General features: G+C 40.6%; 1 pseudogene; it reads right to left on the bottom strand.

The window, feature by feature from the left end:
- Nucleotides 1-12,003: 12,003 nt before the first annotated feature.
- The window catches only part of LOC140710640 (dehydrogenase/reductase SDR family member 2, mitochondrial-like), a 37,420-nt pseudogene continuing 24,080 nt past the window's right edge, over nucleotides 12,004-25,343 (bottom strand).

Below are 25,343 nucleotides of genomic sequence, written 5' to 3'. Positions count from 1 at the left end.
AGAAAGGGTGGTCCCAGGGTGGCTTGAGACAGTATGGCTGTGCTGAAGAGTAGAACGTGAGGTTTTTATGGAGGCTTGGTTCTGTGGAGTCAGGTGAGGACAGAAATGGGTGCATGCCTGAGGCAGTGTTTATTTACTGTTGACTTCAGCAGCAAACATCCTGGATTAGATTTTGCCGAGAAGATGAGTTGTCCTTCCAAAGTAAATGGTCCCTTTGGTCAATTGTATAGTGAGGGTAAGCACTGGCTGATTGACAAAGTATAGGAGTGACAGGAGTAGGATGGAAATGGAAGGACTGGTCACAGGTCAAAGTTCAGAATGAAGGCCACAAGCCACAATATGCCTCATGCCTCCTCATGTGTAGGGCTGGGAGAGTGTGTCGAGGCAGGTGGGGGAACCTGAAGGAGCAGTGCAGGCCATGACTGTTTTGTGTGCCCTGGATGGCTGGACTCAAGTTTAAAGTTTCTGTCCCTTTAGCCCTTGAAGGCTGAAAGATGCTGTCCTCTATACAGGCAGCATTCTTATGAACCCTAGTGAGTGAAATGACTCCCCTTGCTGATCATTTTATCTGTGACTTTTGATGTTTTCTAATTGCTACTCACTCCAGAGAAGTTAATTTGTGGATATACACACACAGCTTGCAAGAGGCAAAGTCGGGATTTGAATCTGAGTCTTTTTCTTAACCATCCTCCATGAAAAAATGATGGCCAAGGCTCTATGAGCCCAGTTCTCTCCTCTGGCTATTCTGTCGTGTTCTGTGTCTCTTGAAAGCAGAGGTCGAGGCTTTCAATATTTGGACAAGATATGGGAGGGAGCAGGAGTGATAGAGGGAGTGGTGAGAGAGTTAGGGAGGCAGGAAAGCCACTACAGGGGTGCATCATGGAGGGAGCCCCCACAAGTCCTTCCCCCTAGGACCTCTTATAAGAGTGTGGAATGCCTCTGGAAGTGTGGGATGGCAGATGGAGCATTAATCCATGGGTTCTTATCTCCCACCTATCAAGGGTTGCCCCGGGGTTGTCAGCTCCTTCACAGTTCCCCCAATCAAAGAGGAAGATGCATCCACAGTGCAATGAGGTGAGACCCACAGGAAATGGCCCACCCCAGCCATGTCTGAAATCAGGATGAGGGCAAGAGGGTGTGAGTCAGGGCACTCAATACATCTGCTACAAGGTCTCTAGAAAGTGATAGTCCATGGGCTCAAAGATATTTAAAAACAAAACACTTAATCCATTGCTCCTGTGAGACTCCAGGGAGAAACAGAATCTTTCCTATGCACAAAATGACAATTAGTCCACTTTCCCCAAGGGGTAGAGTTTAGAAATTTTCACTGGAGGCTTTCAAGCTGCCCAGTCTCAAATCTCTCATTAATGGTTTGAGCAGTGCCTGTGGCTGTCTCTTGGGGTTACCGAAAGAAACCAGAGAATTAAAAGGAAGGGAAGACAGGAAAGGAGGATCAGAGAGAAAACCCTTAATTAACTAGACACATAAAAAGAGCTTGGGGGGTCTTTCAAAACCAGTGTTCTATTTGTTGCAAAATAGAATTATTTAAATGCAACAATTAATACTATAAAGTTTACATGCAGATCTTCAAATTCCCTTTACTTTTCCCTAAGTAAATAACAGGAAAGTTTTACAATGTGAGGACTTGAGAAGTGGAGGAATACAGGGGCTTCTCTTGTCCCTTTTCAGGTAATTGGGTTTCTGGAGACAATTGACAAAGGATGTCCATGCTAATGGTGGGTCCCTGGTGACCTGAGCACCCCAAGTGTGGCTTTGATGTCTGGAAACCTCAGCAATAACCCCGGTCAGAGCACCAGGTAGTTTGGGTCTCAAATGTTCTGGGTCAGATTTTACGAGAAAAATGAACTGTCCTTCCATCTAAAGCAAATGGTTCCCTGGGCCATTTCAGTAAACTGAACAGCTTACTGAAAGCACAGTCAGCGCATATCTGAAGGTTTTTTTTTTTTTAAATTATACTTTAAGTTCTAGGGTACATGTGCATAACGTGCAAATTTGTTACATATGTATACTTGTGCCATGTTGGTGTGCTGCACCCATCAACTCGTCAGCACCCATCAACTCGTCATTTACATCAGGTATAACTCCCAGTGCAATCCCTCTACCCTCCCCCCTCCCCATGATAGGCCCCGGTGTGTGATGTTCCCCTTCCAGAGTCCAAGTGATCTCATTGTTCAGTTCCCACCTATGAGTGAGAACATGCGGTGTTTGGTTTTCTGTTCTTGTGAATAGTTTGCTGAGAATGATGGTTTCCAGCTGCATCCATGTCCCTACAAAGGACACAAACTCATCCTTTTTTATGGCTGCATAGTATTCCATGGTGTATATGTGCCACATTTTCTTAATCCAGTCTGTCACTGATGAACATTTGGGTTGATTCCAAGTCTTTGCTATTGTGAATAGTGCCGCAATAAACATACGTGTGCATGTGTCTTTATAGCAGCATGATTTATAATCCTTTGGGTATATACCCAGTAATGGGATGGCTGGGTCATATGGTATTTCTAGTTCTAGATCCTTGAGGAATCGCCATACTGTTTTCCATAATGGTTGAACTAGTTTACAATCCCACCAACAGTGTAAAAGTGTTCCTATTTCTCCACATCCTCTCCAGCACCTGTTGTTTCCTGACTTTTTAATGATTGCCATTCTAACTAGTGTGAGATGGTATCTCATTGTGGTTTTGATTTGCGTTTCTCTGATGGCCAGTGATGATGAGCATTTTTTCATGTGTCTGTTGGCTGTATGAATGTCCTCTTTTGAGAAATGTCTGTTCATATCCTTTGCCCACTTTTTGATGGGGTTGTTTGTTTTTTTCTTGTAAATTTGTTTGAGTTCTTTGTAGGTTCTGGGTATTAGCCCTTTGTCAGATGAGTAGATTGCAAAAATCTTCTCCCATTCTGTAGGTTGCCTGTTCACTCTGATGGTAGTTTCTTTTGCTGTGCAGAAGCTCTTTAGTTTAATTAGATCCCATTTGTCAATTTTGGCTTTTGTTGCCATTGCTTTTGGTGTTTTAGACATGAAGTCCCTGCCCATGTCTATGTCCTGAATGGTATTACCTAGGTTTTCTTCTAGGGTTTTTATGGTATTAGGTCTAACATTTAAGTCTCTAATCCATCTTGAATTAATTTTCGTATAAGGAGTAAGGAAAGGATCCAGTTTCAGCTTTCTACTTACGGCTAGGCAATTTTCCCAGCACCATTTATTAAATAGGGAATCCTTTCCCCATTTCTTGTTTTTTTGAAGTTTGTCAAAGATCAGATGGTTGTAGATGTGTGGTATTATTTCTGAGGACTCTGTTCTGTTCCATTGGTCTATATCTCTGTTTTGGTACCAGTACCATGCTGTTTTTGGTTACTGTAGCCTTGTAGTATAGTTTGAAGTCAGGTAGCATGATGCCTCCAGCTTTGTTCTTTTGACTTAGGATTGTCTTGGCAATGCAGGCTCTTTTTTGGTTCCATATGAACTTTAAAGCAGTTTTTTCCAATTCTGTGAAGAAACTCATCGGTAGCTTGATGGGGATGGCATTGAATCTATAAACTACCTTGGGCAGTATGGCCATTTTCACGATATTGATTCTTCCTATCCATGAGCATGGTATGTTCTTCCATTTGTTTGTGTCCTCTTTTATTGGGTTCTTTTAACAGGAAAGAGGTGGAAGTATGGGATGCCAAGGAAAAGAAACCATCACTTTCTATCTTAGCCTGTTCTTGTTGCTATCACAAAATACCGCAGACTGGGTAATTTTTTTTTTTTTTTTTTTTTTTTTTTGCTGCTCTTGTTGCCCAGGCTGGGGTGCAGTGGCATGATCTCAGCTCGCCACAACCTCCGCCTCCCAGGTTCAAGTGATTCTCCTTCCTCAGCCTCCGGAGTCGCTGGGATTATAGGCATGTGCCACCATGCCCAGCTAATTTTGTATTTTAGTAGAGACGGGCTTTCTCCATGTTGGTCAGACTGGTCTCGACCTCCTGACTTCAGGTGATCTGCCTCCCTTGGCATCCCAAAGTGTTGGGATTACAGGTGTGAGCCATCGTGCCCGGCTGCAGACTGGGTAATTTATAAAGAGCAGACATTTATTTCTCACAGTTCTGGAGCATGAGAAGTCCAAGACCAACATGCCAGCATTCTGTGTCTGGTGAGGGCTGCTCTCTGCCTCTAAGATGGCACCCCATTGCTGTGCCCTCACATGCTGGAAGAGCAGAAGAGCATGAACCCACTCCCTCAAGCCCTTTTATAAGGGCCCTAATCCCACCCGTCAGGGCTCTGCACTCATGACTTTGTCATCTCCTAAACATCCCACCTCTTAATACTATCACACTAGCCATTAAGTTTTAGCTATCAATTTTAGGGGCTACATTCAGATCATAGGACCCTCCAACCCCCAACTACAAAACCGTCTACATCAGAGAGAGCCATTTCCAGAATCCTCCTCTAACTCCTTTCTTCTCTTCCCCATTGTCCTGAAGTTTATCAGCTAACTTCCTGCCAAACCTTTCAGGGAGGCTTGGTTCTATTCCTGCCTTGCTTCACTTGTTGGGGTTAAGCATTGACACAGCTGTGGGGAGGTGTAACTGCTTGAGGATTCACCTGATGTAAGCCTGCATGCCTGCCATAAAGGCTGTGTTTTTCCTGCCAAATCTGCTGGTTTTCCTCCAGTGCACCTGGTCTCTAACCTTTTCAAGAAGAGGTTGAAATCTGCCCATCATCTGCCTTGGGAGCAGCTACAACCCAGAGTTAAGGAAGAGAGAACTGGAAAAGATAATACAAAAGTCTAGTTTACCTGCACCTTTCCTCTCCCCTTGCCATTTTATAGACAAGGAAACTGATGGCCACAGAGGGGCCAGGGACTTGACAGTGTGGAGGGCTGGTGGGAGAAATTATCCAGAAATCAGATTCCTTAATTCCCAGTGTGGGCTTGTCCATGAGAAAGCCCCATGCCAGGTTCCCCTGCTTTCTTGGTCTCATGCATTGATGATACTTTAAGAAGTTCTTCCCCCTGCTGCTCCCCCCTCACCTCCCCAGAGCAGGAACTTCTGGATTTGAATAGGAATAGTTCTTGAAGATGGGATGGCCAAGCTGACATTAACCTCTGCCAGCCCACCGATAAGTCCAAATGATTTCACTGTCATACCTATGGGTGGTTGGAGAGCCTGACTGATCCCCACTGCGTCCCAGCCAACAGCAGGCCCATCCTCAAAGCTCCTGCCCACTGGAGTTTTAGAATATCTTCTATTAAAGGACTTTGGTGTCTCAAAAAGTTGCTGAAGTGATCCTTACTTGGTATTCAATCAATAATTTTAAAAAAATCAGGTCAATTTCTGTACCACTCAGGCAGTATAGTAAAAGTAAAGAATTGAATTAACATCTGTACTCCTTTGATTGAAAGGCACTGAAAAAGAGAAAAGCAACCCTGGCAGCCAGGCCTTAGTGTTAATAGGAGCTGGCCTGGCCCTACAGCTAGATGAAGGTGCTCTGTTGAACATAAACAATTTCTGGAAACACCACCTTCAGACCAGGTCACTTTGTTAACTTGATGCATAAAGACAAAAATAACATTACTCTGTAATCATGTCTGAACACAGGCAAAATAAATTATTATTTGATGTGGTTTGGCTCTGTGTCCCCACCCAAATCTCATGTTGACTTTAGTCCCCAGTGTTGGAGGTGGGGCCTGGTGGGAGGTGGTTGGATCATCAGGTGGGTTCTGATGGTTTAGCACCATCCCCCTAGTGCTGTCTCAGGATAGAGTTCTCATGAGATCTGCCTGTTTCAAAGTGTATGGCGCCCTCCCCTCTGCTCTCTCTCTCCTGCTCTGCCATGTGAAGACATGCCTGCTTCCCCTTTGTCTTTTGTCATGATTGTAAGTTTCCTGAGGCCTCCCCAGCCATGCTACCTGTACAGCCTGCAGAACTGTGAGCTAATTAAACCTCTTTTCTTTATAAATTATCCAGTTTTGAATAGTTTTTATAGCAATGTGAGAATGGACTAAATATATCATCTAAACTACAAAAATGACCAAACACCCATTCCCCCAGCCTGCTTAAGAGTGACTGCTGCTGCTTCATCAAAAGCACCTTTAACTTTGCTCCTTTCCTTTCTCTTTCTAGACTCAAACTGTTAAGATACTTATGGTTAAGACTGTAATCAGAGAGTTACCCCTGCTTCCTGGCAGGATCCAATCCAGGGCAAAGAAAGCCTTGTTTCCTTGAATCCTCTTCAAAATCTCTTGACACAATCTAAATCCTATAAGCCCTTTCCAGCATTCTCTTACTGAGATGCCCCGCAGATCCCCATGGTGTGTGTTCTCCCTTATTGTGGCAAATAAATAAAACCAGTTTTATATGATCATAGTTGTGATCCTGGTGGTCTTTGGCTGGAGGGTATTGACAGCACTTATATTTACTTAAAACTTTTTTTTATGAATTAATTTTGTGACAAATTTAAGTATTTTGAAAGAGTGAAAAGTGAGAAGTAAGTCTCTCTTTTACCCTCAAACTCTAGAATTCAGCTGCCCTCCCTGGAGGCAATTACTGTTATTAAAGACAGTCTATGTCTGTGCAAGCAGGTATGCATCATTGCTCATTGCATTTATCATTATTACCGTTGTCCCCTGTTGCGGGAAGTCAGGGACCCTGAATGGAGGGACTGGCTGAAGCTGCAGCAGCAGAACACAAATTGTGAGGATTTCATGGACATTTATTAGTTCCCTAAAATTAATACTTTTATAATTTCTTACACCTGTCTCTACTGCAATCTCTGAACATAAATTGTGAAGATTTCATGGACACTTATCACTTCCCCAATCAATACCCTTGCAATTTCCTATGCCTGTCTTTACTTTAATCTCTTAATCCCGTCATCTTCTTTGTAAGCTGAGGAGGATGAATGTCGCCTCAGGACCCTATGATGATTGCGTTAACTGCACAAATTGTTTGTAGAACATGTGTGTTTGAACAATATGAAATCTGGTCACCTTAAAAAAGAACAGAATAACAGCAATCTTCAGGGAACAAGGGAGATAAGACTTGGAGCCTGACTGTGTCAGTGAGCCAGGTGGAACAGAGCCATATTTCTCTTCTTTCAAAAGCAAATAGGAGAAATATCGTTAAATTCTTTTTCGCAGCAAGGAACATCCCTGAGAGAGAGAATGCGCCCTGAGGGTAGGTCTATAGATGGCCCCCTTAAGGCGACTGCCTTTTAAGGTGGAAGCTGAAATAAGCTCCGGTCTCCTGTAGCACTCCCAGGCCTATTAGGATGAGGAAATTCCTGCCTAATAAATTTTGGTCAGATAGGTTGTCTGCTCTGAAACCCTGTCTCCTGATAAGATGTTATCAATGACAATGCGTGCCCAAAACTTCATTAGCAATTTTAATTTCGCCCCATCCTGTGGCCCTGTGATCTTGCCTGGTCTCCACTTGCTTTGTGATATTTTATTACCTTGTGAAGTATGTGATCTCTGTGACCCACACCCTATTCACACACTCCCTCCCCTTTTGAAAATCACTAACAAAAACTTGCTGGTTTGGCGGCTTGGGGGGATCACAGAACCTGCCGACATGTGATGTCTCCCCCGGATGCCCAGTTTTAAAATTTCTCTCTTTTGTACTCTTTCCCTTTATTTCTCAGACTGGCCAACACTTAGGGAAATAGAAAAGAACCTACATGAAATAATGTTGAAATATCGGGGGCTGGTTCCCCTGATAGAAAAGAGCAGTTTATTTCAGGAATAAAGCATATGCACAAATTTGGCGGGTTATAAATATATGGGTTCATACTTTTCTGTGGGCATAACACTGCTTAAAAGCATTATTGGTTCATTTCATCGAGTTCAAATCACTTCAATGTTCTGGCTCTTACTCTCATCTGATCCTTGAGATTGCTCTGACCCGTTCCCACAAGTTTATCCTTATATTCCTTTAAAAACAAGATACCTCAATAAAGAATCAGACTTTCTGGTGTAGAGCTGTCTTTGGATTATCTACTTAAAACCTGTCAGAGGTTCATTCCCTCTGCAACCTTACAGCAAAGTAGACCTTCCATCCTCTCTTGAAAAGTTCTAGTGACATGGGAAATTCCCATTTCCCATGGCTGTATTTTCTCTTTGGGGATTTGAAAACATCTTTTTAATAGGAGCAGAAACCTTTCTCTATATACAGCTTCTTCCCATTGGTATTAGATGCATCCCTTTTACTTACATCATTGAGCATTATTATTATTATTATTATTATTTTGGAGACAGAGTCTCTGTCACCCAGGTTGGAGTGTAGTGGTGTGATCTCAGCTCACTGCAACCTCACCTCTGGGGTTCAAGTAATTTTCCTACCACAGCCTTCTAAGTAGCTGGCATTACAGATGCATGCCACCACACCCAACTAGTTTTTGTATTTTTAGTAGAGACAAGGTTTCACTATGTTGTTCAGGCTGTTCTCAAACTCCTGACCTCGTGATCCACCTGCCTCAGCCTCCCAAAGTGCCAGGATTACAGGTGTGACCCACCGCACCTGGCCACCATTAAGCATTATTGAGCAAGTCAATTTTCTCTTCCCTATGACAGCCCTTCAAACCATGAAACAGGTTATGTTACCTTCACCTGTCCCAGTTTTGCCTGGCCTTCTCTCTGCTAAGCAATCCCAGTTCCCTCTCATCACTTTTGGTCATCAGACAAGAAACATCTCCCAGAATCATTTTATTTATTTTCTCAATTTTTGTAAAGTGTCTTAGAAATATAGTTTTAGGCCCGTCCACTACCACTTGCCTACAGCAAGGCAGTGTGCAGCTCCCAAACTAGAATATAGATTCTTCATACAATTATTACTAATAAAGGTAAATTTACCCAATGCTTAATATGTCATTTAACCATCAGACACATATTATTTACTCATCACTTTTATAGTTGAGGAAAACATTGAGACTTTAACTTTACCAAAGTCACTCACATAGTAAGCAATAGAGAGAAGATTTGAAACCAGTCCACCAATTCCAAAGCCCATGTTCTTAAATATTAAGCTATACACCAAATTGAGGCATGACTCCTGCTTTTCTTCTCCCCCTCTAAATTTTTTACACTTCCAGTATTCAGTGTGACAGAATTGATGCTTCCTCTCTCAAAACCCAATTCCAGAGTCCACCAGACTCCACCCACTCTCAGATGGTTAACACAAACCCTCACTGTCTTGCAACCTCAGCTGGGCCAGGAAGCATCATCATCTGGAAGGAGCTGCAAGATACAACTTACTGCCATTCCATTGTGGTTGGCTTTGACCCCTATAGAGAAACACAAGCCATGAGAGAATATAGAAGAAAATGGATAAATGAGACGGGTGGTATGGTGAAAAAAGAGGAGAATTAAGGCTCAGGACAAGAGTGTGTGAAGACAAGACCTGAAACAGGAAACATGAATTACATAGTCAAACAAAATCTCAGGGAACACCTATCCCCAAATGCTGAACCACAGAGTAGACATGCGGGAATGGATCTATTTAAAAGACCAGATAATGTGTAAGTTGACTATGCTACAGAGGATACTCCCTTTACTAAAAGAATGAGAAATCAACTAGAAAAGGGAGACTGACATCGCTGAGAAGCTCAAGAGTCTTTTTTGTAAGCAAAGAATGACAAGTAGGAAGACATCTGTGAAGCTCATGTCCCTTTTGTCAGTATAATGAAAGAAATCTAAAACAGGAAAAGTCGATCGGTTCTAATTGTTCTATTAAGCAGCAAAACTAGAATGGTAGCCAGGGGACTCTGACCCACAGGGATTTATGACAATGGCTAATAGACTATGGTGCTCAGAGAAACAGAGCAGCTGAGCAGAAGAGTGACGTCAGCTGTGACAACGAAAGATCACAGTTCTTTACTCATCTTGCTCATTTCCTGCCCCTGACCTGGAATCAGGCACGTCTCTAAGAAGCCTTGGGGTCTTTTGGTGGGAAACGATATTCTAAGACCATAATGTGAATGCCAGGGATGCAAGTGCTTTGGGTTGGTTGGTGTATCTAGGCTTTTTCTTTGGACAGAGCTAAGAAAAAACTTATCATGAGTTTAATGATACTCCCAAGTCAAATTTGAAACCACACAAAGGCCTGAGGAATACAAAACTATTCTATTACCACTATTTTTGAAAATAGCTAAAATTTTCCTTTGCAAATGCCATCTCCAACCTCCCCTTCATTTTTATAGTTGTACTATACCTATATTATCAAGTCATGTAGCCATTACATACCATACTCCCTCTCTTATAACTCTCATTTAGTTTTGGTTCTATAAGTAACTGATATGGTCTGGTTGTGTCCCCACCTGAATCTCACCTTGATTTTTAATAATCCCCACATGTCAAGGGTGGTCCAGGTGGAGATAATTGAATCATGGGAGTGGTTTTCCCCCTGAGATCCGATGGTTTGATAAATGGGAGTTCCTCTGCACAAGATCTCTTGCCTGCCACCATTGAAGGTGTGACTTTGCTCCTCCTTTGCCTTCTGCCATGACTGTAAGGCCTCCCTAGCTATGTGGAACTGTGAGTCAATTAAATCTCTTTTTCTTTATAAATTACCTAGTCTCAGGTATGTCTTTATTAGCAGCCTAAGAACAGACTAATACAGTAACTATGTTAAGTTTTATTGTTTTGTTTTGGAGGCAGAGTCTCACTCTGTTACCCAGGCTGGAGTGCAGTGGCATGATCTCAGCTTGCTGCAACCTCTGCCTCCCAGGCTCAAGGGATTCTCATGCCTCTGCCTCCCCAGTAGCTGGGTGGGACTACAGGCACACACCACCATACCTGGCTAAGTGTTTGTATTTTTAGTAGAGACAGGGTTTCGCCACGTTAGCCAGGCTTGTTTCAAACTCCTTACCTCAAGCAATCCTCTTGCCTCAGCCTCCCAAAGTGTTAGAATTATAGGCCTGAGTCACCACACCTGGCCAATATTTAGTTTTTTTATAGTTCTGCTGTATCTATATCATCAGAGCAGAAAGCCATTATATGTCATACTGCCTTCCTTTTAAACTCATTTGTTTTAGTTCTATAAGGAACTATAGTATTCACCGTCAGTCCTTATGTCAATGTTCTTCTAGTTAATTTGGTTGTTGAAAGCTTGTCTTCCGGGGGATTTCTCAGGAAGGGCTGATGAGAGCAAGTCTCTAGTTCTTATATATTACATTGGTTTGTGCCCCTTTATACAGGCTTACCTCTCTCCAGGAGAGAGATACGAGGGCTTGAGGTGGGGAGCCTTCCGTGTACCTGGGAATTATTCACCAAAGATGTCTTTGATCCCAGTGTGGGCCAAAGGGATATGGGTGGGGCACTCAAGGTCTAGCACTGTTCCTGACTTTCAAGCACCAAGGGTTTAAATTGTATGAGAGATGATAGTTACTGCCGTGGCACTTATCTGTGGAAGGCTGAATTGTGTGAATGCAGGTAGACCAGAGCCAGACTTTCAGGATAAGGATCTGAGAGAAGAATGAGGACTGCAGGGGCTGATCTTTCCTCTCACATACAGGTTCCACGCTGATCCCTTCCTGGTGCACCAGCAGACTGGGTTCTGTTTCTGATCATGGCCTAGCTGTGTGCCCTCAAAGCATTTTCCTTAAATTGCTCCAAGTCATCAGGCTCACAGAGATGTTTAGGAGAAAATCCACATGACAGCATCTAGCAGCATACTCAAAATGCCTTTTTTCTTTCCTTCCTTCCAGCTCTCTCTCTCTCTCTCTGCCTGAGTTTAGCGCCTATCCTTAAGACTCTCACAACACCATTTAGTTTCTGGTGAAGCTGACATCACTTTATCTGATTTTAATGATAGCTTCATACTACAAGTCCTCTTGTGATATGACATATTTCTGATGTTCTTTATTATTTCTGCCAGTGACAGTTTTGAATCAAAGTGTGTATTTGGAGCACGGAACCATTGTTAACAAGGTGTTGCAGTGGGGTGGCCCAAGGACCCTCTGAAGCTCCTGCACTAGACACAAGCCCAAGCTCAGAGCTCCTGACCCTCAGAGGTGAGGGGAAATGCTGGCCACCATGATGTTGTCTCCAGTGATGTGGCTGGTGTCTGGATAGCACAGGAAGGACCGAGTCCACACAGTCCTCCAGCCACCCCACTCTGCATGGAAAAAGGAGGTGGGGCTGAGACTAATTACACCTTCCCCATGAGCCCTGGGTTCCCATGGGATGCTGTGAAGTCAAGACACCTATGGGGATGAGCGAAGGGCTGTAAGTGAAGAGATGTGGGCTTTGCAGGGACCTGCAGAGGTCATTCCAGGCCCGAGAGGACCATCAGACCCCAGAAATGGGAATGAGTAAGCCTGTGAGGGATAGTGTGTGATCTTTCGCTCATCATGAAGGTTCTGAGGTCATGTTAATCCAGCTCCACAGGGGACACGGCCTCTCCACAACTTACCTCTGTGCTCTCAAGAGACTTTTCATGTGATCCCCCAAGACCAGGTCCTCGAGGAGCTACAGGAAAGGTAAAAAAGTCAGTGCCACTCATACAGATGGAGTCATGTCACATAGGCTGTGCATCTTGCAGGCCTGTGTCCTTGTGAAAGAACTGTTGGGGTGGCCTCTCACAAAAAACTGATTCTGATTCTGCTGCTGATCCCAAAAGGCTGTGAATATCGGAGCAAAAGTCCACAGGTCCAGGCCAGAGAGTCCAGCTCTCTGTGGGGCATGGCCTGGAAGGGGAAGGCACATTACTGCTCAGGGGGTAGAAACAGGAGCTGCCCGTGATCCTCACCATGGTGCTGAAGCATGTGTCAGTGATTCCTGGTATCAGACAGTTTGCCCGAATGTTCTTTGGTGTGCCAGCTCCCTGCAAGTGTCTTGCTGAGGCCCAACAGGGCTGTTTCACTGACATTATAGGCCCCCAGCCTCTGTGGAAAGAAAGGGAAATAGATTAATAGATGAGAACTGGGAATAAGGGAGAGTCACTTGAATTTCCTTGGTTCTGCCCAAGGAATTCATCCCAATAACACCTCCAGATCATCAAGTATGGGAGACAATGCCCAAAAGAGATGGCAAGAGGCTTCTACTATGGGCATTCTGCAAAAGGCAAGGCGTGAGACACGCAATGATCACTTTTGCATTGGAGTAGTCTTGAGGGAGCAATTGTCAAACCCTGGATATTTCCATACATCCAATTTTCCAGATGAAATGAGAGTTTCTGCTTATCTAACCTGGAGACATGGGATGGTCATACTTACAGCAAGTGGAGTACAGGCTGAAACTGAGGAGACCAGGACCACTGAATCTTGCCTGGAAAGATTAAGATAGGGTGGTATGTGAGTGGAAGACAGTTATTATCTTGTGTGTGGCTGAGAACGGAGGCTGTATGGAAGAGGGGTGGAGGACTATGTGAGTGAAAATGAATACCTTGGGTCTGGTGGAGGTGGAGCACAGTGGCAATCTTGGCTCACTGCAACCCCCACCTCCCAGTTCAAGTGATCCTCCTGCCTCAGCCTCTTGAGTAGCTAGGACCCCAGGAACATGCCACCACATCTGGCTAATTTTTTGTATTTTTGGTAGAGACAGGGTTTCACTACATTGCCGAGGCTGGTCTCCAACTGCTGAACTCAAGCGATCCACCTGCCTTGGCCTCCCAAAGTGCTGGGATTACAGCTGTGAGCCACTGTGCCCGGTCCATGGATTTTGTTTTTGTAGGAAAAACTCTGACTACACATTACATTTATTTAATGGTTATAGGAGTGGTCGAGTTTTCTATCTCTTCTTGAGTCAGCTTTGGTAAGATATATAAGTTTAAAAATTTTTTCTATTATAACTTCAGCATAAACATAAATTTGACATAAAAATTTCTTTTTGGCATTATCATTCTTTTCATGCCTTTTTATTGTCCTCAGGATCTGTCTGTTGATCCTATTCCTGATATTGGCTATTTATGTCTTTCCTCTTTTTCCTTGATCAATCCCATTGGAAATTTGCCAAAAACATTCATTTTCTTAAAAAATAGGAGGTTTTTTGTTTTCTTGATTCCTATACTGTACTTTGTTTTATTTTCCATTGATTTCTGCTCTATATTTTTTCTTTTTTCTTTCTGACTGTTTTTTCTCCTGAACACTTTAACTTTGACTTTTGCTTAGCATTGACAATATAATACTTTGGTTACCATCAAGAAAGATATACTTTAATTCTGTAAAGAAGGATTAAAATGTGCATTTTAATCTTGGCTCGCTGTAACCCCCACCTCCCAGTTCAAGTGATCCTCCTGCCTCAGCCTCCTGAGTAGCTAGTTGAGCTAAGTACATTTTATAAATGTGCTGAGGTTTATCAGTCCTACTTCAATTTCTTGATTGCTAGCCTTTCCTAGAACTATACATTTCCCTAGAACTGTTTCTATAAATACATTTCTATAAACTCATTCAACAGAAGTGAAAAATTTAATAAAATATGTCATTTCTGTCTAATCAGATTTAAAATGTTTAATTTGATTTAAAAATCTAGTTTGACAGTCTTTATATTTTAACTGTCATCACTGATAAACTAGGATTAATGTCTAGCATCCAATTTTGTGCTTTTAAAAAATTCCCCCAGTTCTTTGTTTTGTTTTCTGTCCCTTCTTGCTTTTTTTAGACTATTTTTTCAATTTCCACTTCCCTCTCTATTAATTTGAAAATATACTGTGTACTCCATTGCCATTCTTGTAGCTTTGCCCTATAAGCAGGCCTGTTTTGCTTATCAAAGTTTAAGATTAATATCCTTACCCTCTCTCTAACAATATAAAAGTCTTCTAACACCTTAACTCCATTTCTATCTCCTGATTTAAATATTATTTTTGCATATTTAACTTTTTGTGGAGTTAATGTTTTTAACTCCACGAAACGATTTCTTTTTACAAGAAGTAGTTAAATTTCTTCTTTTTACAAGAAGTAAATTTCTTCTTTTTACAAGAAGTAGTTCATGTTAAAAGTACTTGAAGTAGTTAAATTTCTTCTTTTTACAAGAAGTAGTTCATGTTACTATGTTCTATGTTTTTCATTCTTACTTTCATCTTAGATTTTCCATATGAGATCATTTCTTTCCTTCTGCCTAAAGTACCATTTAAAATTTCCTTTAGTGAAGGTCTTCTGGCAGTAAACTGTTTTCATTTCTCTGAAAATGTTATAAATTTGCCCTAATTTTTGAAAGATATATTTGATAGATATGGAATATCTATAGATATGGAATATATATATATATAGGTCGATAGTTATGTTCTTTTAGCATATGGGTATCTCCATTTAAATTGGGTTAGGAATAATAGGATTTTGGCAAGTAGATAAGAATAAATAGAAACAACTTAAGTGGAGCTTCCTTCATAAAGTCCTGCCTTATCCACAAGGTTGGAGAAAGCAATCTTTTACTTGCTCAGATCTCATAACTAATAATAGTAGTAGTAATAATAATATTAATAACATTTATTGTAAATATTGAAACCAATTAAATTATTATTAAATGTTATTTATACTACATATGTGATAATTTATACTGTAGTTAATATTTATTTTCTTCACTTTTTTAAACCCTTATTTTAAGTTCAGGGGTACATGTACAGGTTTGTTACATAGGTAAACTTGTTTCATGGGGATTTGTTGTACAGCTTATTTTATCACCCAGGTGTTAAACCTAGTACCCGCTAGTTATTTTTCCTGATCCTCTCCCTTCTCCCAGCTTCAACCCTCCGACAGGCCCCAGTCTCGGTTATTCTCCATTATGTATTAATGTGTTCTCTTCATTTAGCTCCCACTTATAAGTGAGAACATACAGTATTTGCTTTTCTGTTCCTGTGTTAGTTGGCTAAGGATAATGGCCTCCAACTCCACCCATGTTCCTGCAGAGGACATGATCTAATTCTTTTTCATGGCTGCATAGTATTCCATAGTGTATATTTATCATATTTTCTTTATCTAATCTGCCATTAATGGACATTTAGGTTGACTCAATGTATTTACTATTGTGAATAGTGCTGCAATGGACATACATGTGTATGTGCCTTTGTAATACAATGATTTATATTCCTTTGGTTATATATCCAGTAATGGGATTGCTGGATGGAAAGGTAGTTCTGTTTTTAGGTCTTTGAGGAATCACCACACTGTTTCCACAATGGTTGAACTAATTTACACTCCTTTTTCTCCGCAATCTCACCAGCATCTGTTACTTTTTTGACTTTTTAATGATAGCCATTCTGACTGGTGTGAGATGGTGTCTCATTGCGGTTTTGATTTGCATTTCTCTAATGATCAGTGATATTGAGCTTTTTCTCATATGCTTGTTGGTTGCATCTATGTCTTCTTCGAAAAGCATCTGTTCATGTCCTTTGCCCAATTTTTAATGAGGTTGTTTGTTTTGTTCTTGTAAATATGTGTTAGTTCCTTGTAGATGCTGGCTATTAGACCTACGTCAGATGCATATCTTGCAAAAATTTTCTCCCATTCTGTAGGTCATCTGCTTACTCTGTTGATAGTTTCTTATGGTATACAGAAGTTCTTAAGTTTAATTAGATCCCATTTGTCAATTTTGCTTTTGTTGCAATTGCTTTGGCTTCTTTGTCATGAAATCTTTGCCCATTCCTATGTCCAGAATGATATTGCCTAGGTTGTCTTCCAGTGTTTTTATAGTTTTGGGTTTTACACTTAAGTCTTTAATCTATCTTGATTTAATTTTTGTGTATGGTGTAAGGAAGGCATCCAGTTTCAATATTCTGCATATGGCTAGCCAGTTATCTCAGCACTGTTTATGGAATAGGGAGTCCTTTCCCCATTTTTTGTTTTTGTTGGCTTGGTGAAAGATCAGATGGTTGTAGATGTCTAGCCTTGTTTCTGGGCTCCCTATTTTGTTCCATTATTCTATGTGTCTGTTTTTGTACCACTATCATGCTGTTTTGGTTACTGCAGCCCTGTAGTATAGTTTGAAGTCAGATAGTGTGATGCCTCCAGCTTTGTTATTTTTTTTCTAGTTATCCTATTTTTTTTCTTTTTTCTTTTTTTATTATATTTTAAGTTCTAGGGCACATGTACACAATGTAAGGTTTGCTGCAAATGTATACATGTGCCATACTGGTGTGCTGCACCCATTAACTCATCATTTACATTACGTACATATCCTAATGCTATCCCTCCCCTGCCCTCTGCCACCCCACAACAGGCCCTGGTGTATGATGTTCCCATTCCTGTGTCCAAGTGTTCTCACTGTTTGATTTCCACCTATGAGTGAGAACATATGGTGTTTGGTTTTCTGTCCTTGCGATAGTTTGCTGAGAATGATGGTTTCCAGCTGCATCCATGTCCTTACAAAGGGCATGAACTCATCCATTTTTATGGCTGCATAGTATTCCATAGTGTATATGTGCCACATTTTCTTAATCCAGTCTGTTATTGATGGACATTTGGGTTGGTTCCAAGTCTTTGCTATTGTGAATAGTGCCGCAATAAACATACGTGCACATGTGTCTCTATAGCAGCATGATTTATAATCCTTTGGGTATATCCCCAGTAATGGGATTGCTGGGTCAAATGGTATTTCTAGTTCTAGATCCTTGAGGAATCGCCACACTGTCTTCCACAATGGTTGAACTAGTTTACAGTCCCACCAATAGTTTAAAAGTGTTCCTATTTCTCCACATCCTCTCCAGCACCTGTTGTTTTCTGACTTTTTAATGATCACCATTCAAATTGGTGTGAGATGATATCACATTGTGGTTTTGATTTGCATTTCTCTGATGGTCAGTGATGATAAGCATTTTTTCATGTGGCTGTTGGCTGCATAAATGTCTTCTTTTGAGAAGTGACTGTTCATATCCTTTGCCCACATTTGATGGGGTTGTTTGTTTTATTTCTTATAAATTTGTTTGAGTTCTTTGTAGATTCTGGATATTAGCCCTTTGTCAGATGAGTAGATTGCAGAAACTTTCTCCCATTCTGTAGGTTGCCTCTTCACTCTTTTGCTGTGCAGAAGCTCTTTAGTTTAATTAGATCCCATTTATCAATTTTGGCTTTTGTTGCCATTGCTTTTAGTGTTTTAGACATTACATTCTTGACCATGCCTATGTCCTAGATGATATTGCCTAGGTTTTCTTCTAGAGTTTTTATAGTTTTAGGTCTAACATTTAAATCTTTAATCCATCTGGAATTAATTTTTGTATAAGATGTAAGGAAGGGATCCAGTTTCAACTTTCTACATATGGCTAACCAGTTTTCCCAGCACCATTTATTAAATAGGGAATCCTTTCCCCATTTCTTGTTTTTGTCAGGTTTCTCAAAGATCAGATGGCTATAGATGTGTGGCATTATTTCTGAGGCCTCTGTTCTGTTCCATTGGTCTATATCTCTGTTTTGGTACCAGTACAATGCTATTTTGGTTACTGTAGCCTTGTAGTATAGTTTGAAGTCAGGTAGCGTGATGTCTCCAGCTTTGTTCTTTTGGCTTAGGGTTATCTTGGCAATGCAGGCTCTTTTTTGATTCCATATGAACTTTAGAGTTTTGGGGTTTTTTTCAATTCTGTAAAGAAAGTCATTGGTAGCTTGATGGGGATGTATTGAATCTATAAATTACCTTGGGCAGTATGGTCATTTCCATGATTGATTCTTCCTATCCATGAGCATGAAAGGTTCTTCCATTTGTTTGTGTCCTCTTTTATTTCACTGAGCAGTGGTTTGTAGTTCTCCTTGAAGAGATCCTTCACATCTCTTGTAAGTTGGATTTCTAGGTATTTTATTCTCTTAGAAGCAATTGTGAATGGAAGTTCATTCATGATTTGGCTCGCTGTTTGTCTGTTATTGGTGTATAAGAATGCTTGTGATTTTTGCACATTAATTTTGTATCCTGAGACTTTGCTGGAGTTGCTTATCAGCTTAAGGAGATTTTGGGTCGAGATGATGGGGTTTTCTGAATATGCAATCATGTCATCTGCAAACAGGGACAATTTGACTTCCTCTTTTCCTAACTTTATTTCTTTCTCCTGCCTGATTGCCCTGGCCAGAACTTCCAACATTATGTTGAATAGGAGTGGTGAGAGAGGGCATCCCTGTCTTGTGCCAGTTTTCAAAGAGAATGCTTCCAGTTTTTGCCCATTCAGTATGATATAGGCTGTGGATCTGTTGTAAATAGCTCTCATTATTTTGAGATACGTTCCATCAATACCTAGTTTATTGAGAGTTTGAAGGCTGTTGAATTTTGTGAAAGGCCTTTCCTGCATCTATTGAGATAGTCACGAGGTTTTTGTCTTTGGTTCTGTTTATATGATGGATTACATTTACTGATTTGTATATGTTGAACCAGCCTTGCATCCCAGGGATGAAGCTCACTTGATCATGGTGGACAAGCTTTTTGAATGCACTGCTGGATTCGGTTTGCCAGTATTTTATTGAGGATTTTTGCATCGATGTTCATCAGGGGTATTGGTCTAAAATTCTCTTTTTTTGTTGTGTGTCCACCAGACTTTGGTATCAGGATGATGTTGGCCCCATAAAATGAGATAGGGAGGATTCCCTCTTATTGTATTGACTGGAATAGTTTCGGAAGGAATGGTACCAGCTCCTCCTTGTGCCTGTGGTAGAATTCGGCTCTGAATCCATCTGGTCCTGGACTTTTTTGGGTTGGTAGGCTATTAATTATTGCCTCAATTTCAGAGCCTGTTATTTGTCTATTCAGGAATTCAACTTCTTCCTGGTTTAGTCTTGGGAGGGTGTATGTGTCCAGGAATGTATCCATTTCTTCTAGATTTTCTTGTTTATTTGCATAGAAGTGTTTATAGTATTCTCTGATGGTAGCTTGTATTTCTGTGCAGTTGGTGGTGATATCCCCTTTATCATTTTTTATTGGGTCTATTTGATTCTTCTCTCTTTTCTTCTTTATTAGTCTTGTTAGTGGTCTATCAATTTTGTTGATCTTTGCAAAAAACCAGCTCCTGGATTCACTGATTTTTTTTGAAGGGTTTTTTTGTGTCTCTATCTCCTTCAGTTCTGCTCTGATCTTAGTTATTTCTTGCCTTTTGCTAGCTTTTGAATGTGTTTGCTCTTGCTTCTCTAGTTCTTTTAATTGTGATGTCAGGGTGTCAATTTTAGATCTTTCCTGCTTTCTCTTGTGGGCATTTAGTGCTATAAATTTCCCTCTACACACTGCTTTAAATGTGTCCCAGAGATTCTGCTATGTTGTGTCTTTGTTCTTATTGGTTTCAAAGAACATCTTTATTTCTGTCTTCATTTTCTTATGTACCCAGTAGTAATTCAGGATCAGGTTGTTCAGTTTCTACGTAGTTGAGTGGTTTTGAATGAGTTTCTTAATCCTGAGTTCTAGTTTGTTTGCACTGTGGTCTGAGAGACAGTTTGTTATAATTTCTATTCCTTTATATTTGCTGAGGAGTGCTTTACTTCCAAATATGTGGTCCATTTTGGAATAACTGTGATGTGGTACTGAGAAGAATGTATATTCTGTTGATTTGGGGTGGAGAGTTCTCTAGATGTCTATTAGGTTCACTTTGTGCAGAGCTAAGTTCAAATCATGGATATCCTTGTTAACTTTCTGTCTCATTGATTTGTCTTTTTTTAAAAAAATTATTATTATTATACTTTAAGTTCTAGGGTACATGTGCATAACGTGCAGGTTTGTTACATATGTATACTTGTGCCATGTTGCTGTGCTGCACCCATCAACTCGTCAGCACCCATCAACTAGTCATTTACATCAGGTATCACTCCCAATGCAATCCCTCCCCCCTCCCCCCTCCCCATGATAGGCCCCGGTGTGTGATGTTCCCCTTCCTGAGTCCAAGTGATCTCATTGTTCAGTTCCCACCTATGAGTGAGAACATGCGGTGTTTGGTTTTCTGTTCTTGTGAATAGTTTGCTAAGAATGATGGTTTCCAGCTGCATCCATGTCCCTACAAAGGACACAAACTCATCCTTTTTTATGGCTGCATAGTATTCCATGGTGTATATGTGCCACATTTTCTTAATCCAGTCTGTCACTGATGGACATTTGGGTTGATTCCAAGTCTTTGCTATTGTGAATAGTGCCACAATAAACATACGTGTGCATGTGTCTTTATAGCAGCATGATTTAGAATCCTTTGGGTATATCCCCAGTAATGGGATGCCTGGGTCATATGGTACATCTAGTTCTAGATCCTTGAGGAATCGCCATACTGTTTTCCATAATGGTTGAACTAGTTTACAATCCCACCAACAGTGTAAAAGTGTTCCTATTTCTCCACATCCTCTCCAGCACCTGTTGTTTCCTGACTTTTGAATGATTGCCATTCTAACTGGTGTGAGATGGTATCTCATTGTGGTTTTGATTTGCATTTCTCTGATGGCCAGTGATGATGAGCATTTTTTCATGTGTCTGTTGGCTGTATGAATGTCTTCTTTTGAGAAATGTCTGTTCATATCCTTTGCCCACTTTTTGATGGGGTTGTTTTTTTCTTGTAAATTTGTTTGAGTTCTTTGTAGGTTCTGGATATTAGCCCTTTGTCAGATGAGTAGATTGCAAAAATTTTCTCCCATTCTGTAGGTTGCCTGTTCACTCTGATGGTAGTTTCTTTTGCTGTGCAGAAGCTCTTTAGTTTAATTAGATTCCATTGGTCAATTTTGGCTTTTGCTGCCGTTGCTTTTGGTGTTTTAGACATGAAGTCTTTGCCCATGCCTATGTCCTGAATGGTACTACCTAGGTTTTCTTCTAGGATTTTTATGGTATTAGGTCTAACATTTAAGTCTCTAATCCATCTTGAATTAATTTTCGTAAGAGGAGTAAGGAAAGGATCCAGTTTCAGCTTTCTACTTATGGCTAGCCAATTTTCCCAGCACCATTTATTAAATAGGGAATCATTTCCCCATTTCTTGTTTCTCTCAGGTTTGTCAAAGATCAGATGGCTGTAGATGTGTGGTATTATTTCTGAAGCCTCTGTTCTGTTCCATTGGTCTATATCTCTGTTTCAGTACCAGTACCATGCTGTTTTGGTTACTGCAGCCTTGTAGTACAGTTTGAAGTCAGGTAGCGTGATGCCTCCAGCTTTGTTCTTTTGACTTAGGATTGTCTTGGAGATGCGGGCTCTTTTTTGGTTCCATATGATCTTTAAAGTAGTTTTTTCCAATTCTGTGAAGAAACTCATTGGTAGCTTGATGGGGATGGCATTGAATCTATAAATAACCTTGGGCAGTATGGCCATTTTCATGATATTGATTCTTCCTATCCATGAGCATGGTATGTTCTTCCATTTGTTTGTGTCCTCTTTTATTTCACTGAGCAGTGGTTTGTAGTTCTCCTTGAAGAGGTCCTTTACATCCCTTTTAAGTTGGATTCCTAGATATTTTATTCCTTTGAAGCGATTGTGAATAGAAGTACATTCATGATTTGGCTCTCTGTTTGTCTGTTACTGGTGTATAAGAATGCTTGTGATTTTTGCACATTAATTTTGTATCCTGAGACTTTGCTGGAGTTGCTTATCAGCTTAAGGAGATTTTGGGCTGAGACAATGGGGTTTTCTAAATATGCAATCATGTCATCTGCAAACAGGGACAATTTGACTTCTTCTTTTCCTAACTGAATCCCCTTGATTTCTTTCTCTTGCCTGATTGCCCTAGCCAGAACTTCCAACACTATGTTGAATAGGAGTGGTGAGAGAGGGCATCCCTGTCTTGTGCCGGTTTTCAAAGGGAATTTTTCCAGTTTTTGCCCATTCAGTATGATACTGGCTGTGGGTTTGTCATAAACAGCTCTTATTATTTTGAGGTACGTTCCATCAATACCGGATTTATTGAGCGTTTTTAGCATGAAGGGCTGTTGAATTTTGTCAAAAGCCTTTTCTGCATCTATTGAGATAATCATGTGGTTCTTGTCTTTGGTTCTGTTTATATGCTGGATTAAGTTTATTGATTTGCGAATGTTGAACCAGCCTTGCATCCCAGGGATGAAGCCCACTTGATCATGGTGGATAAGCTTTTTGATGTGCTGCTGAATCCGGTTTGCCAGTATTTTATTGAGGATTTTTGCATCGATGTTCATCAGGGATATTGGTCTAAAATTCTCTTTTTTTGTTGTGTCTCTGCCAGGCTTTGGTATCAGGATGATGTTGGACTCATAAAATGAGTTAGGGAGGATTCCCTCTTTTTCTATTGATTGGAATAGTTTCAGAAGGAATGGTACCAGCTCCTCCTTGTACCTCTGGTAGAATTCAGCTGTGAATCCATCTGGTCCTGGACTTTTTTTGGTTGGTAGGCTATTAATTATTGTCTCAATTTCAGAGCCTACTATTGGTCTATTCAGGGATTCAACTTCTTCCTGGTTTAGTCTTGGAAGAGTGTAAGTGTCCAGGAAATTATCCATTTCTTCTAGATTTTCTAGTTTATTTGCGTAGAGGTGTTTATAGTATTCTCTGATGGTAGTTTGTATTTCTGTGGGGTCGGTAGTGATATCCCCTTTATCATTTTTTATTGTGTCTATTTGATTCTTCTCTCTTTTCTTCTTTATTAGTCTCACTAGCAGTCTGTCAATTTTGTTGATCTTTTCAAAAAACCAACTCCAGGATTCATTGATTTTTTGGAGGGTTCTTTGTGTCTCTATCTCCTTCAGTTCTGCTCTGATCTTAGTTATTTCTTGCCTTCTGCTATCTCTTAAATGTGTATGTTCTTGCTTCTCTAGTTCTTTTAATTGTGATGTTAGAGAGTCCATTTTAGATCTTTCTAGCTGTCTCTTGTGGGCATTTAGTGCTATAAATTTCCCTCTACACACTGCTTTAAATGTGACCCAGAGATTCTGGTATGTTGTATCTTTGTTCTCATTGGTTTCAAAGAACATCTTTATTTCTGCCTTTATTTCGTTATGTACCCAGTAGTCATTCAGGAGCAGGTTGTTCAGTTTCCATGTAGTTGAGCGGTTTTGATTGAGTTTCTTAGTTCTGAGTTCTAGTTTGATTGCACTGTGGTCTGAGAGACAGTTTGTTATAATTTCTGTTCTTGTACATTTGCTGAGGATTGCTTTACTTCCAATTATGTGGTCAATTTTGGAATAAGTGCGATGTGGTGCTGAGAAGAATGTACATTCTGTTGATTTGGGTTGGAGAGTTCTATAGATGTCTATTAGGTCTGCTTGCTGCAAAGATGAGTTCAATTCCTGGATATCCTTGTTAACTTTCTCTCTCGTTGATCTGTCTAATGTTGACAGTGGAGTGTTGAAGTCTCCCATTATTATTGTATGGGAATCTAAGTCTCTTTGTAAGTCTCTAAGGACTTGCTTTATGAATCTGGGTGCTCCTGTATTGGGTGCATATATATTCAGGATAGTTAGCTCTTCCTGTTGAATGGATCCCTTTACCATTATGTAATGGCCTTCTTTGTCTCATATGATCTTTGATGGTTTAAAGTCTATTTTATCAGAGACTAGTATTGCCACCCCTGCTTTTTTTTGTTCTCCATTTGCTTGGTAAATCTTCCTCCATCCCTTTATTTTGAGCCTATGTATGTCTCTGCATGTGAGATGGGTCTCCTGAATACAGCAGACTGATGGGTCTTGACTCTTTATCCAGTTTGCCAGTCTGTGTCTTTTTATTGGAGCATTTAGTCCATTTACATTTAAGGTTAATATTGTTATGTGTGAACTTGATCCGGCCATTATGATATTAACTGGTTATTCTGCTCGTTAGTTGATGCAGTTTCTTCCTAGCCTTGATGGTCTTTACATTTTGGCATGTTTTTGCAATGGCTGGTACTGGTTGTTCCTTTCCATGTTTAGTGCTTCCTTCAGGGTCTCTTGTAAGGCAGGCCTAGTGGTGACAAAATCTCTAAGCATTTGCTTATCTGTAAAGGATTTTATTTCTCCTTCACCTATGAAACTTAGTTTGGCTGGATATGAAATTCTGGGTTGAAAATTCTTTTCTTTAAGAATGTTGAATATTGGCCCCCACTCTCTTCTGGTTTGGAGAGTTTCTGCCGAGAGATCTGCTGTTAGTCTGATGGACTTCCCTTTGTGGGTAACTGACCTTTCTCTCTGGCTGCCCTTAAGATTTTTTCCTTCATTTCAACTTTGGTGAATCTGGCAATTATGTGTCTTGGAGTTGCTCTTCTTGAGGAGTATCTTTGTGGCGTTCTCTGTATTTCCTGGATTTGAATGTTGGCCTGCCCTACTAGGTTGGGGAAGTTCTCCTGGATGATATCCTGAAGAGTGTTTTCCAACTTGGTTCCATTTTCCCCCTCACTTTCAGGCACCCCAATCAGACGTAGATTTGGTCTTTTTACATAATCCCATATTTCTTGCAGGCTTTGTTCATTTCTTTTTCTTCTTTTTTCTTTTGGTTTCTCTTCTCGCTTCATTTCATTCATTTGATCCTCAATCGCTGATACTGTTT

This window comes from Chlorocebus sabaeus, chromosome 29 (genome assembly GCF_047675955.1).
Source record: "Chlorocebus sabaeus isolate Y175 chromosome 29, mChlSab1.0.hap1, whole genome shotgun sequence".
In the NCBI taxonomy this organism is placed as follows: Eukaryota; Metazoa; Chordata; class Mammalia; order Primates; family Cercopithecidae; genus Chlorocebus; species Chlorocebus sabaeus.
Note: the sequence above shows the minus strand (reverse complement) of the source record. Positions and strands in the feature narration are given on the sequence as shown.